Here is a 12,595-nt window from a genome sequence, read left to right as displayed (position 1 = left end):
GCTCCCTTGTCAAAGATCAAGTGACCATATGTGTGTGGGTTCATCTCAGGGTCTTCAATCTTATAAAACAATAAGACTTCCCCACATTTTACATACCACTTTATCATGAATTAGGATTGTCCAAAAGTCCCCTTTCTCCAAACTACAGGGTTTGTACTGGGTGACATTGATGACATCCTATCTGGAAGTGTGACAAGTACCCTCGCACCATGAATACTGGTCACCATGTGTGATGCTTCCTGTTAGTCATGTACAGCTTGACTTCTCTGATCGAAGACAGAAGTCAATGCTGTCTTTAGCCATAGGGATTTACTCTCAGGTGGTGGGAGGCGATCAACAGCCTTGGCAAGAGTCTGTGATGTGCTGTGTTCATGGGAACACACCGACCAATGATTCAACAGGATGTAACACATTCTTGACACTGGACATTTTATTTAGTGGCTTGTCTCACCTACTATTTAGTGACTTCCTTTAGCTTTTTTTCACAGATATGTACATTTAAGGATGCTTCTAGCATAGTAGATTTCCATGTAATTTTTCTAATGGCCTTAGTATTAGTCATTCCCCTCATATTCCCTCCTTTATCTTTCTTACTCACCCCCTTACTATTTAACATTCCTATTGTGGTCTCCCCTCTATCTCTCCATAACACTGGATTCAATTTCTAATTCCCTATGAGAGCCTCTCATCCTTCCTCTTTCCATTATGGTCAACAGATTAAATACTATTTGTCATGCTAAACTATCTTGTTCTGTCTTTGCTTAACATGTTTTTGAAACAACACTCGGTAAATAGCTAATTAAGATAAATGAAGTAAATTAAGAAAAAAACAAGTTAACATCAAAGTTTCTGTTTATCGTCAGACTTTCTAAAATGCTTTAATTGTGATATTTTTAATGAAAAATAACATACTTCTAATCTAATTAATCTATTAGACTAATTTTATTAATCTAGTTTATTAATCTAATAAAATGAATAAGTGTAAAGTGTTTTTAAATCTAACAGAGAATGACAATTGTACTTAGAAGTAATTCAAGCATAGCTTGAGCAAGGTAGTTATAACTTGAGAATCTAATACACAAAATCCTGGCAAATATTGCACCTCAGTTATTGGATGACAGGAAGCAACAGTGCTCACGTTGCATGTTCCAGTTCTCGGTTGAAGGCCATAGTACTGTGCTCTCAACCTATTCTGACATATGCCTATTTCCCACACATACGTCCTACATTTTCTTATTCCTCGTAGTATGAATTGTCAATTTATTTAAGAAAAATAAAACATTTTTATTCCTTTCATTTATATCTGTCTATTTTAAACGTTTATAAAATATTTATCTCTCAGAAACTATCAGTGTGCAGCTAGATTCAACTCATACTAGATGAGCTAAAACCTTCGCTAAGTGATGTTTATTTATACCCCAGACATGCTCCAGCGAGGATGGGCTCCATGTATTAGCAAACGATCCACACTTCTACAGGTGCTCAATCAAAAGTTAAACACACAGATGCAATTATTCAAAGGGTACACATATGAGAGTACGCAAGTGGCATCTGACTCCCAGGAGCAACTCAGAGGCTGTCCTGACAGGATCTCAGAGCACAGGTGATAGAATGGGGAGAATGCTGAGGTTGAAAAGGTTTAAGCAAGCATGGGAACTGGGGAATGGGAGAAATTAAAAGGAGAGGACAAAGGGTTAACCAAAATGAAGAAAGTATGAAAAAGCCATATAGAAGCCTATATGGCAATTACAATTTAAAACCATAAATTTAAAAACTAAAAGCTAAAAGGGAGATATCCTTCATGACTCCGCAATACTTACTCTAGACACCATTGTTTATTAGACAAAATTCTACTGAGAGGTGTGGACCTCTTTTTGGATTGTTGGTCAGGGAGAACCCAGAGGTCTCCCACATGATACAGGGTCCTTCTAGTCCTCTTGGTTGCTTGCCAGAACCAGATAACAAAGACCCTAATGCTTAACATAATATACATTTTTTTTTTTTTTTTGGTTTTTCAAGACAGGGTTTCTCTGTAGAACCCTGGCTGTCCTGGAACTCACTTTGTAGACCAGGCTGGCCTTGAACTCAGAAATTCGCCTGCCTCTGCCTCCCAAGTGCTGGGATTAAAGGCATGTGCCACCATGCCTGGCCATATCATACGTCTTGGTTGCAAGACATAATAAGATCTAACTCAAACTGCGTCTGAATTTTCCTTCCTGGTAGCTTGATTTCACAATGTTGGAAAATGCTATGAAGGCTCCTAGGGCATAAGTCTAAGCCAGCTATGACCTCAACAAACTACAATGCCATCCTCTAGGTCAAGGTGTGGCCACTGGTGTGACAATGACATGACTAATATAAGAGATTAGTGAGGCTTTTTATGGCTGTGATAAAACTATAACCAAAAACGATTTGTGGAGGAAAGGCTTTATTCAACTTACACTTCCATAGTGCATCATTGAAGAGACTTAGGGCAGGAATTCAGGGCTAGAACATGCAGCAGGAACTACGAAAGAAGCCACAAGTAAGGCCTCTTACTGCTTGCCTTTTGTGACTTGCTCAGCATACTTTCTTATAGCAACAAGTGCCACCTTCCCAGGACTGGCACTGCCCACAATTGGTTGGACCCTCCACCAGCAACTAGCAAGTTTTACAAAATGCCACCTAAGACTTTCTAAAAGGCAAACTGAAAGAGGTATTTTCTCAAATGAGCTTGATATTCTCAGATAATTCTAACATGTATAAAGCTGACCAAAAAAAAAAAAAAAAAGAAAACAGGGGTAACCAGCTAACCTCAGATTAGGTCTGAGACCCATTGACACTACATATGATTGGGGCTATACTACAAGACTATGAAGTCACCACTCCTATGGCTAATTCACTATTTTTAGACAAATTGGCATGGCTCTGGGCTGCATTCTAAATATTTTTATTAATATTTTTATTTACATTTCAAATGTATCCCCTTTCCTCATTTCTCCTCTGAAACCCCCCATCCCATCCCCCACACCCACCAACTCCTGCCTCCCTGTCCTGGCATTCCCCTACACTGGGGCATAGAGCCTTCACAATACCAAGGGCCTCTCCTCACATTGATGTCCCACAAGCCATGGGTCCCTCCTTGTATACCCTTTAATTGGTGGTTTAGTCCCTGGGAGTTCTAGGGGTACTGGTTAGTTCATATTGTTGTTCCTCCTATGGGGCTGCAAACCCCTTCAGCTCCTTGGGTCCTTTCTCTAGCTCCTCAATTGGGGACCATGCTCAGTCCAATGGATGGCTGTGAGCATCCACTTCTGTATTTGTCAGGCACTGGCAGAGAGGCTCTGCATTCTAAATATTAATATTTATACCTGTAAGTAAATGCTACTCTCACCATTCAGAGAAGCTTTTCTTTGCAAAGAGAAGCAGTTGTAGCTTGTGTCTGCTCAAGGTACAGAGAAAAGGTGATGAGAAAGCATTCAGCACCGAACAAGGCATTTATTTATCCCACCCAGTGTAAGGCTTAGGGAATAGAAGGAATGCAATAGCCAGGAGAAGCAGAAGAGACGTGACCTGCTGTCTTCTACATGACATAACCACTGAGAACGAATTCCCACAGCAGCTGCAGCTACATGAACAAGAGCTTCCAAAGACTGAGCTTGTTAAGAGCCCGTCATGAATCCAGGAGGCATTTATGGGAACCTAGTCTTCCCTGAGGAACAGCCCCACCTACTGATGGATTCTGGGGTAATAACAGTAATCACTTTTCATTGTGAACCCAATAATAAGCCTAACAGACTTCAATAAATAGTTCAAGTCCTGTGGTTACATAGCCAGTCCTTGTTTAAAAAAATCAGTGTGTTACAAACAAAATGGTATGAATGTGGAACATACATGAGGGGAGGATGCCTTAAGTTTGTATGCAAAGATGGCAAGACAGATTAAATTGAATTTTTAAAAAGATCCTCTTCTGAAGATATACTAATTTAATTGTATTTTAAGAATTCATATCTTTGTTCAGTGTTTCATTTTGAATTTTCAATAAGCATGCTCAAAAGTTAGACACCTGGCTAGGATTCACATGATGGAAAGTACTGCTATGGCATGAACTAGCCTTTCAAATCTGGAATTTCTCCTGGGTTTCCATGTGGCTGTTTCTATTCTGGATATATTTTCTCATTCACATTTTCTCCCCAGCCTGACTCTTTCCTAAAATTTCCACTTTTTTAAAGTGTTAAATACTCTTTATTTGATATCATACATAAACCACAGTAAGTGTCTTTCAGTGGTAAAAGGCAGAATCCTTGATATAGGGAATTCTAATTAAAACAACACTGTCAAGAATAGACAGCTGCTTCCTGGTGTTTGTCTGTAAGAGGCCAGTGAACACAAAATAAAACACAGGTGAGTCTTCTTGTTTCTGAGTCACTGATAGAATTTCCCCAGTATTTACATGTACTCATATACCCAGCTATATAAATCTACGCAGGAAACTATTTAATGGGTTTCAGGTGACACCACCACTTTTATGGGGAGTGAAACATTCCTAATTACATCCAATCTTATCTTGAAAAAGAGAGAGCAATGGTAGCATGCATACAACTGGAACTGTTGCTTTAAAAAAAATCATATCCACTTTACGACAAGTCAGTTTTACTTAAATCAGGACTGTCCAACAAACACATTGTTAGCGATTCATGATCTGAATTTCATGTATTAATTAAATTGTGGTATACATTAAAATCCATAAGACATGTTTTGTAATAAATAAGGCAGTGGAATTACTCTTTTTTTTTTTCAGATTGGTTGATGTCCTTTTCTTTTTTTTTTAAGGTATGTCCTTTATTTGCATTTCAAATGTTATCCCCTTTCCTCATTTCTCCTCTGAAAACCCTCCTATCCCATTCCCCCTCCACCTGCTCACTAACCCACCAACTCCTACTTTCCTGTCCTGGCATTCCCCTACACTGGGACATAGAGCCTTCACAAGACCAAGGGCTTCTCTCATTGATGTCCCACCAGGCCATCCTCTGCTACATATGTGGCTGGAGCCATGGGTCCCTCCATGTGTACTCTTTGGTTGGTGGTTTAGCCCCTGGGAGTTCTAGGAATACTGGTTGGTTAATATTGTTGTTCCTCCTATGGTGTGCAAACCCCCTTCAGCTCCTTTGGTCCTTTCTCTAGCTCCTCCATTGGGGACCCTGTGCTCAGTCCAATGGATGGCTGTAAGCATCCATTTCTGTATTTGTCAGGCACAGGCAGAGCATCTCAGGAGAGAGATATATCAGGCTCCTGCCAGCATGCACTTATTGGCATCCACAATAGTATCTGGGTTTGGAACTGTATATGGGATGGATTCCCCAGGTGGGACAGTCACTGGATGGCCTTTCCTTCAGTCCCAACTTTGTCTTTGTATCTCCTCCCATGGGTATTTGGATACCCCATCTAAGAAGGACAGAAGTACCCACACTGTAGTCATCCTTCTTCTTGAGCTCGATGTGGTCTGTGAATTATATCTTGGGTATTCTGAACTTCTGGGCTAATATCCTCTTATCAGTGAGTGCAGCCTTTTTAAGATATGCTATTAGGTCTGCCCTTTCTCCCTTCTTAATTTCAGCAAAGATCCAAATACTCCATCAGGGTATCTTCTCTCCAGGTGATGCCTTTGCTCTTGTTGGCATCTGTACAAGAGAATCCAGCAGCCTGGCCTGGATATTTGGTCCAGTCTTATGCTTGCCTCCACAATGTGGCCCTGGTCACACTTCTGAACAAAAATCTTGCCCTTTTCAACATCACCCATTTTTAATTCTCTCCTGGCTGATCAACACCAAAAATGTTTCAACCAGAAGACAGACACCCCACTTTCTAAATTTCCACTTTTTATACCTTCATTTCTCTGTAAAAAATATTTCAAACCCTTCTACTTTTTAAGGGGCATAAATGAATCAATTATGTCATATTGTTATGTTTTACTGACAAATCATTTAAAAACTAAAAGTACAAAAGAGATTTGACTTGAAATGTTGATTGTGGTAATTCTCTATACATAAATAATTTTACCACCGTTTCATGGAGAAATCAGTGCTCAGAGCAGATGTTCAATCAAGTTCTTGGGTGTATTCCTTCCTCTCATTCAAGAACCACATAAACATTTCTTCAACTTTTTATTTTTCCTTATAAATTCAGTGGAATAAAACAGTTACATATCACCAGCAGAGAAGTTTAAACATTTAACATTAAACAGAAAACTTGGAAGCTAAAGTGGGATCACCCAATGTTGGGAAGAAAAGAGCTGCACATTTTCCCTCATGTTCTGATCCTAGCCAATAGTGTATTTATGTATATACATATATATAAGGAGTCAGAAAAACAATCTTTCCCATTCAGTAGGGAACTGACCATGTTCTATGCTTTATAGGAGATTTTCAGTTTCATGAAATCCCATTTATCAATTGTTGATCTTAGTTCCTGATGCATATGTTGGAGGAACTTGGCCAAGCAGGCCCAGCTGCAGTGCTAGAACATGGACCTCTGATACTGCCTCCCTACCCACCCTCCGGCTAACCTAGAATCTGCTGGCATGGCTAGAGACTACTGACACTGTATCAGGTGATAGAGGGAGCCAATGAGAAAGAGACAGCTCCACATCTGGCTACTTGAGAGCCAATGAAATGCTAAGAGATGTATAAAGGCTGCCCAGTTCCCGCAATAAAGGAAAGGGGTTTTGCCACTTGCCTGGCGCCCTAACTCTGAGTTGTTGCCTTGGTGCCTTCTTACGACCACCCCCAGGGGTCGTAAGCAAGTAGGGAATCCGTGTTCTGTTTAGAAAATCATCTCCTGTGCCGATGTGGTCAAGGCCATTCCCCAATTTCTCTTCTGCTAGGTTCAGTGTATTTGCTTTTATGTTGATGTCTTTAATATATTTGGACTTAAGTTTTGTTCAGGGAGATAATTATGGATCTATGTGAATTCTTCTAAACATAGACATCCAGTTAGGCCAGCACCACCTTTTGATGATGTTTTCATTTTCCAGTATGTATTTATGGCTTCTTAATTAAAAGAAAAAAAACAGGTGTCCATAGGTGTGTGTATTTATAACAGATTCTTCAATTCCATCGATCAACATGTCTGTTTTATGACAACACAATGTGGTTTATATAATTATAGTTTTGTACTACAGCCTGAGATCAGGAATGGTGAGACCTTCAGCAGTTCTTTTATTGCTCAGGATTATTTTAGCTCACCAAAGTTTTTCATATGAAATTGAGAATTGTTCTTTCAAGGTTATAAACAAGGCTGCCTACTCTCTCCCTATTTATTCAATATAGTACTCAAAGTTCTAGCCAGAGCAATTAGACAACAAAAGGAGGTCAAAGAATACAAATTGTAAAGGAAGAAGTCTAGGTATCACTATATGCAGATGATAAGATAGTATATTTAAGTGGCCCCAAAACTCTACCAAAGAACTCCTACAGCTGATAAACACTTCAGCCAAGTGGCTGGATATAAAATTAACTCAAAAAAAATCAGTAGCCTTCCTCAAAAAACAAAAGTGGGCTGAGGAAGAAATTAGGGAAATGACACCCTTCATAATAGTCACAAATAATATAAAATATCTTGGTGTAACTCTAGCTAAGTAAGTGGGAGATCTTTATCATGAAAACTTCAAATCCCTGAAGAAAGAAATCGAAGAAAACTTCAGAAGATGTAAAGAACTCTGCAATTTTTTTAATGTAGGCGCCTAGTGGTACAAACTTTCCTTGTGTGTCATTGTGCTTTCATTATGTATCATAAATTTGGGGAGTCTGTTTATTCATTTTCATTAAACTATAGAAAGTCTTTTTCCTCTCTCTTAGTCTGTGCACTGACTCATTTTTCATCAGTAGAAAGCTGTTACGTTTCCGTGACTTTGTAACCATTTTGTTGTTTCCTTTTTCTTTGGCGTGGTTAAATTCTTCAGGTTGGAATTTTTCTATAGACATGTATTTTTAGATAAGTAGTGCTTAAATTTGATTTTATCATAAACGTTTCTCTCTGTGTGTCTCTGTTCTCTCTGTATCGTGGTTCAAAGTTTCTTTCTAGGGATAGTAGTCTAGGCTGCTATCTGTGGTCTCGTAGAGTCAATAGCACCTTTGTTCTGGCCCTTCTGACTTTTAGAGTTTCTACTGAGAAGTCAGAAGTAATTCTAATAGGTCTACCTTTATTTTATTTGGGTTTTTTCCCCTTGCAGCCTTTAATATTCTTTCTTTTTCTGTATATTTGATGTTTTGATTATAATGTGGCTCAACATATTGTGTGTTCTGTATGTTTCTTATATCTTTACAGGTATATCCTACTTTAGGTCAGGAAATTTCCTTCTATGGTTTTGTTGAATATATTTTCTAGACCTCCTCTATTCTTCTAATACTTAGGTTTGGTCTTTCATGGTGTCCCATGTTTCCTGGATATTTTGTGTCAGTAATATTGTATATTTAATCAACATTTTCTTTGACTGAGGTATCCATTTCTTCTATTGTATTTTCAATGCCTGAGAGTCTCTCTTCCATCTCTTCTATTCTGTTATGGAAGCTTGACTCTGTGGTTCCTGTTTGAATTCCTAAACTTTTGATTTCCAGATTTCCCTCAAGTTGTGTTTCTTTTATTTCCATTTTCAGGTCTTGACAGTTTTATTTGTTTCTTTCAACACTTTGTTTCTATTTTCATAGATTTCTTTATGAGATTTATTTATTTATTTCCTCTTAAAGGGACTCTACCATCTTCATACAGTTCTTTTTAAAGTCCTTTTCTTGACCTACAACTACATTGGAATATTCATGTCCTGCTATGGTAAAATAGCTTAATTCTAGTAGAGTCTCATTGTCCTGGACATTAGTAATTTCATTCTTAAAATGGCCTCTAGGCATCTGGGTTTGAAATTATTTTAGGTCTAGGTGCTGATTTCTGGGTTTGTCTTTTTTGGGTGGATATTTTGTTCCTTGGTTTCTGTTTCCAGTCTGGGTTTTTGGAAAGTGTGATTGATGGCTGCATGTTGCCTGTTTTCCTGGCCTATCTGATGGTGTTGGAGCCTGGGATTCAGAGAGGAGCTGGGGGAGTAGATAAGCAGGGAAGAGCTTGTCCACGTAGGCAACAACAGTATTCGGGGTCCACAGGGGATGCGGGCATGGGTAATGGATGCCAAGGCTGGTGATCTGTTGCAGTGCTAGAGATTGGGTCTGGGGTAACAAAGAGACAGGAGGTCTATGGGTAGCCTACCTGGTTTTCTGGCACTTGTGACTTAGTTAAACTCCCATGTCACTAAAAATATATTCTTTTGTTATCAGAAAGTGGCAGAGAATGATGAAGTCAGCAAGCTACTATAGTAGATTCTACCTAATCAATACTTTCATATGAGTCACTACCAGTTTTTACCTAGCCATTTTACAGTCCTTGAACTTTTCTCCAGGCAGTAAAACCAAATCTTCAAGTGAAATACATTAGAAGATATGAATAAATACACATGCTACGTACCACCCGCAGCCTGTCACAGGCAGGGTGTACATCCCCCACTTATAATGGAAGTCTCTTCCTCACCATCCCACTCTGTCAGCTTTTCCTCATCAGCAGCTCCTCCCCACAAATAAAGTGAATTAGATCACAAGCCGCTCATCTACTAATTGAGCTTTACTTACACCACAAACGCCTTGTCAGTCTTTATTAGGATGAGGTGCTCTGGTTGGTAATCAGACGAGTGCTCTGCCCTATTTGATAGACTCTTAGAAGCTAGAACCAAGGAGGGAAGATCACCCTTCCAGAGCAGAGCCGGGTGACTTCCGGTGTCTCCACTGGGGACTTCACTACAGAAGTGAGTGACAAGTTTCTATTGAATGAAACAATTGTTGCTGCAGTGCTGGCAGATTAGCACACATGAAGCACAGTGGCTTCCCAGGTTATGAAATTAAGGACATTGGCATCTTAAAGAGAATATTATTCTGCTAACCAGTCAATAGGAAAATGGGGGAAAATAAAACAGAAGCTATCTGTCCCATAATTTAATAAGAACAAGATGAATCATGTCTGGAAGAGAGGAAAGTTATTCTTCTACCATGGAGCATCTTGAGGCTTTTATCTTCCATGAAGCCTTCTTGGTCACTGAAATGCTGTACTCCACTTGGATTTGCTTTTTTGTTTTTGTTTTATTTGGGGGGTGGGGCATTGGTGGTGGTGGTTTGTTTGCTCATTGGTTTTTTTGTTTGCTCATCTGAGTATTAGATAAATCCAGTGCATTCCTATATGTAATTCCTACATCTATGTGTGGTTTAGGTATGCATCATTCAAACAGCAAACCCATGGGTGACAAATGCCACTCACCAAGGCAGAGGGAGATGAAGAGGAGAGCAAAACTGACACAGCCTAACCTAGTTGTGTTGGAAAAGCAAAGACAATAGTTTCTAGCTTCAATTTTGAGGGGTTAAAGGATGTATTTAAATCCAAATTTACAGGTGGAAGAATTACTTTCTATCCATTTTGGAAGAAATATATATTTCCAAAGTGGTTTTAACCCTACAGAAGCAGAATTACTCACTTTTAATATTCTGTTCTGTTCAATTTATCATTTTTCTTACTTATAGGGGAATATGACACATATGTCTTTTGAGACAAGGCATGTTATCTGCTGTCCAGTGAGCAGTCTTTACAGAACATTCCACCCAATATTGGGTGTTTCTTATCACTATGGTTTTGAGCCTTGAATTCCAAACTTTGGAGCTGAGACAGAAAGAAGGTAGAAAAAACAGGACATTGGGATGCATCCCTACGACCCCATTACGGAGGAGGCTGAAGTATGAGGATTTGGAATTCAATTTGAAGCCATCCCATACTAAATGTTGAGTCCTTGTCTCAAAAGAAAAATGGGGTGAGCAGGAAGGAAGTCTCCCAGTAAAAGAAACAGAAAAGCAAATTTTCTCACAACACAAATATTTGTGTGCTCAAAACCATAGTGATAAGAAATTAAAGTCTTTTGAAAAAGTCACACGTGCCTATCATTTTTGTACGTAGAGTTGTTTCTGTGAGGGCTATTGCCCACCCAATAAAAGTTAACAGATACACCAGTTCAGAAGTCAGGAGGTGGGGAGAGAACTCTGTGACTAAGCAGGGCAACTGAGGAGTGCAGCGTGGATGGTAGGATCCTAATGTCCAGCGCCAGCTTTGGTTTTGAGGTCAGTGCTTTACCTGACTTTGGAAAAGTGCGTGCACTGAATGCTGGCAGCATTTGTGGTCCTGAGAATGAATGATACTGTCACCAGATCTTATCAACTATGATCAACCACGTGATGGGATCAAACTGTACTGTTGGGGTTGCTACTGTACAGCAGTCGAACGAAGGCAACGCCCTCAACATATAACCCAATGAACTATATTTGAAAATAATAAATAAAATCTATAATTAATTTACTTGTTCTGAATTCAGGCAACAGTGCTGACATGACACAGCAGATGGTAAACTGCTCTGTACTGTGCACATGGAGAACAACATTTCGGCTTCACATGTAAAGCTACACAAATCTGAAGGACCTAGCACAGAGCCTATAAGTCATCTTAGTAAGAACTCTTCCTTACAATAAAGGAATTATAAGTTAAACAATTTGGATTCCAAGGTAAGAGAACTTTTAAAATCAAAAGTAAATAAAATAGTCGGAACAATTTTACATAAGATTAAGCAGGACCATAAGAACAACTTAGATTTGGATCTTTGGGATTTTTTTTTTTTTTTTTTTTTGGTACTTGCTTTTATCAATCAAATAAATTTAGTTACATCTCATTTTTGTTTGTTTTGTTTTTGTTATTTATTTATTTATTTTTATTAGATATTTTCTTTATTTACATTTCAAATGCTATCCCGAAAGTTCCCTATACCCTCCCCCCGCCCTGCTCCCCTAACCATCCACTCCCACTTCTTAGCCCTGGCATTCCCCTGTACTCGGGCATATAAAGTTTGCAAGACCAAGGGGCCTCTCTTCCCAATGATGGCCAAGAGACACGAGGTCTGGGGGGGTACTGCTTAGTTGATATTGTTGTTCCACCTATAGGGTTGCAGACCCCTTCAGCCCTTTGGTACTTTCTCTAGCTCCTCCAATGGGGGCCCTGTGATCCATGCTATAGATGACTGTGAGCATCCACTTCTGTATTTGCCAGGCACTGGCATAGCCTCACTTGAGACAGCTATAGCAGGGACCTTTAAGCAAAATCTTTCTGGAATATGCAATAGTATCTGGGTTTGGTGGCTGATTATGGGATGGACCCCTGAGTTGGGTAGTCTCTGGATGGTCCATCCTTTCGTCTAAGCTCCAAAATTTGTCTCTGTAACTCCTTCCATGAGTGTTTTGTTCCCTATTCTAAGGAGGAATGACATATCCACACTTTGGTCTAGATCTTCTTGATTTTCTTGTGTTTTGCAAATTGTATCTTGGATATTCTAAGTTTCTCGGCTAATATCCACTTATCAGTGAGTGCATACCAAGTGGCTTATTTTGTGATTGGGTTACCTCACTAAGCATGATATTATCCAGATAAATCCTTTTGCCCAAGACTTTCATAAATTCATTATTTTTGATAGCTGAGCAGTACTCCATTGTGTAAA

General features: G+C 39.2%; 1 protein-coding gene and 1 pseudogene across 1 annotated transcript in view; both read right to left on the bottom strand.

Annotated features, from left to right (window-relative positions):
• The window catches only part of Stpg2 (sperm tail PG-rich repeat containing 2), a 436,171-nt gene that overhangs the window by 194,001 nt on the left and 229,575 nt on the right, over positions 1–12,595 (bottom strand). The gene's annotated exons all lie outside the window — the stretch shown is intronic.
• On the bottom strand, positions 3,563–5,779 carry LOC115030608 (annotated as a pseudogene).

This window comes from Mus caroli, chromosome 3 (assembly GCF_900094665.2).
Source record: "Mus caroli chromosome 3, CAROLI_EIJ_v1.1, whole genome shotgun sequence".
Classification (NCBI taxonomy): Eukaryota; Metazoa; Chordata; class Mammalia; order Rodentia; family Muridae; genus Mus; species Mus caroli.
The sequence above is the reverse complement of the archived record's forward strand: the minus strand, read 5'-3'. Positions and strand labels throughout refer to the sequence as shown.